General features: G+C 44.6%; 1 non-coding gene across 1 annotated transcript; it reads left to right on the top strand.

Annotated features, from left to right (window-relative positions):
* The first annotated feature begins 2,594 nt into the window (after positions 1-2,594).
* LOC136225255 (small nucleolar RNA R71) lies at positions 2,595-2,701 on the top strand. The gene has a single exon (XR_010686980.1). It is a non-coding gene; the product is annotated as a small nucleolar RNA R71 (small nucleolar RNA).
* The last annotated feature ends 433 nt before the right edge of the window (positions 2,702-3,134 follow it).

Raw genomic sequence — 3,134 nt, 5'->3', positions numbered from 1 at the left:
TTATGAAACGTCTGTAAAAACCAGCGTGGCCTAAAAAACTCCTTACTGCTTTGACGTTGGAGGGAGGGGGCAGTTTTTCAATGACCTCAATTTTAGCAGGGTCTACCTCAATACCTTTTCGCGACACCTTATGGCCTAAAACAATACATTCGGTGACCATAAACTGACATTTTTCCCAGTTTAGAACTAGATCAGTCTCTTCACATCTTTGCAGCATTAAATCTAGGTTATGCAAACAGCTATCAAAGGTTGTTCCAAAAATAGAAAAATCATCCATAAAAACCTCCATGAAATTTTCTATCATGTCAGAAAATATAGCTGTCATGCACCTCTGAAACGTAGCAGGTGCATTGCATAGCCCAAAGGGCATCCGTCTATATGCAAAAGTCCCAAAAGGGCATGTGAAAGTGGTCTTTTCCTGATCATCAGGATCCACCGAGATTTGCATGTAGCCCGAATACCCATCCACACAACAGAAAAAGAAATTACCTGCCATGCGTTCAAGCATTTGATCGATGAACGGAAGGGGGAAATGGTCCTTTCAGGTAGCATCGTTCAATTTCCTGAAATCAACGCACATTCGCCACCCTGTCGTTTTCCGCACCGGGATCAACTCATTTTTTTCGTTCAGCGTCATTGTTGTGCCTCCCTTCTTTGGCACCATATGCACGGGACTCACCCACTGGCTGTCGGAGATTGGAAAGATCATCCCTGCATCAAACAGCTTAATCACCTCAGCCTTAACCACCTCCTTCATTTTTGGGTTAAGCCTCCTCTGCGGTTGAGCAGTCGGCTTCACTCTATCTTCCATATAGATCCGATGTTCGCAAAGTGACGGGCTGATCCCTTTTATGTCAGACATTTGCCACCCAAAGGCCTCCTTATGCTTCCTCAGCACCTCCACCAAACGATCTTCCTCATGACCTGTCAGTTTTGCAGAAATAATTACGGGTAAGTGTACAGGTGGTGCTAAGAATACATATTTCAAATGTGCAGGCAAAGGTTTTAGATCGAGTGTTGGTGGTTCTTCGATTGAAGTTTTAGGCCTTGTTTTGGTTTCCCTCTCTAAGATTTCATCGTGTCGGGCCCAATTACATTCTTCTTTACTGCTGTCCCCAACCTCTTCATCTGACAGTTCTTCCTTCTCTAGTTCGATGCTCAGATTCTTTACCTCGTTCTCCTGAAAAGTGCTCTCAACCAAAGTGTCAGTAAGGCTCAAGAAATTACAACATTCGTCATCGATGGGAAATTTCATAGATTTCAGAATGTTGAATTCCACTTCTTCGTTCTGTAAACGAAGAATTAATTTTCCTCCTTTGACGTCAATCAGAGTCCGTCCTGTCGCGAGAAAAGGTCTCCCTAATAAGATCGGCACCTGATCGTCCTCCTCTATGTCCATTATCACGAAGTCAGCTGGAAAAATGAACTGGTCTACCTTCACCAAAAGGTCTTCTACCACTCCCACTGGTCGTCTTATCGATCTGTCCGCCAACTGTATGGTGACTGATGTTGGTTTTGGATCTCCCATTCCCAATTTCCTGTAAACAGATAAAGGCATTAAGTTAATGCTTGCCCCTAGATCACACAAGGCACGTTTAAAATGCACTTTTCCTATTATACAAGGTATGCTGAAACTACCAGGGTCCTTAGATTTTTTGGGGAGTGGGTTTGTGAGCATCGCAGAGCATTCCTGGCTCAGCATTACGGTTTCATGATCTCCTATTCTTTTCTTTTTAGAGATTAATTCTTTCAAAATCTTTCCATACACATGCATATTCTCAATAAGTTCTAGGAACGGGAGATTAATCTCTATTTTCTTAAACACATCAAGCATCTTTGAATAATCCTTATCTAATTTAGCTCTTCTAGCAGTAGGGTAAGGTAATGTTACCTGTGTCGGTTGTTCAGAAGTGTCAGTTATCGGAACCTGATCAGAAATACTTACTTGGGACGGAGATGGGTCCGATGAGACATTACCAGTGACTGGGTCTAACCCTTCGTCATGTGGAGGCACGAATGTTGGTCCTTTGACCTGTGTTCCACTCCTGAGCGTGATTGCCCGTGCTTCCTCTTCTGCCATCTTACTCACTTGCTTCTGAAGCCTTTGATAGAATGCTTCATTGTTTGCCAATCTTCTCTCTATTGTGCTCACACTTTCTCTTAGGGCGTCCATGTCTCTCTCTAGGTTGAATGTAGAACTAGACCTCCTCTGCTCGTCCTGCCTTGAATAGATGATCTGTTCGAGCACCACTGGACATGCCACACTATTGTGCCCTCCGCTGCAAACCTCACACTTTGCTACTGCCCCTGGTGAGCTCAAAAGACTTCCCAGCAGAGCTACCTTTTCCACGAGTGCTGTTATCTGAGGGTTGGATTTTTGCCACACCCCACTGCACTCCTCTGATGTAGTGGCCCTGCTCTGAGGCAGCTTTGCATCTTGCCAACATGCACTCCGTTCGGCCAATTCTTTCACCAGATTATAAGCCTGTAGTGCGGTTTTGTTGAACAGATTCCCTCCTGCCGCTGTATCTAGAAAAGCGCGGTTGACAGGAGATATTCCAGAGTAGAACATATCAACAAGCTGGTACCACTGGTAATCATGGTGGGGGCACCTTCTCAACAATCTCTGGAATCTCTCCCAAGCTAGATGCAGGTTCTCACTCTCGGACTGCTTAAACGATGCAATTTCACTTCTAAACTGGGCAGTCTTTGATGGGGGGGAAATACTTTGCTAGGAAAGCTGATACTGTATTATCCCAACCGGTGAGAGAGCCTGGCTCCACTGAATGTAACCATTCTGCAGCTTCTTCGTTTAAAGAAAATCTGAATAACTTCTGGTAGATTTGCTCAGATGTCACTCCCTCGCACTTGAAAGTGCTGCAATATTCTACGAATTTGTCAAGGTGTGAATTGGGATCTTCGTAGTAATCCCCCTTGAACTGCCCCGAGCTCTGGATCATCTAGATCATCGCTGGTCTGATTTCAAATGATGCTGCTGTTATTGACGGCTCTAGGATACCGGAGGTGCTTGTTGACCGTCTCGCCTTAAGCAGCTCCATCACGGACATATCTTCGGCCATTGTTTTCTCAACTCAGCACCTGCAAGAACAGTTTCAGCTTATGAAATCAGATAA

The sequence above is a fragment of the Euphorbia lathyris genome, chromosome 3 (assembly GCF_963576675.1).
Source record: "Euphorbia lathyris chromosome 3, ddEupLath1.1, whole genome shotgun sequence".
Taxonomy (NCBI): domain Eukaryota; kingdom Viridiplantae; phylum Streptophyta; class Magnoliopsida; order Malpighiales; family Euphorbiaceae; genus Euphorbia; species Euphorbia lathyris.
This window is presented reverse-complemented; position numbering and strand designations above follow the sequence as displayed.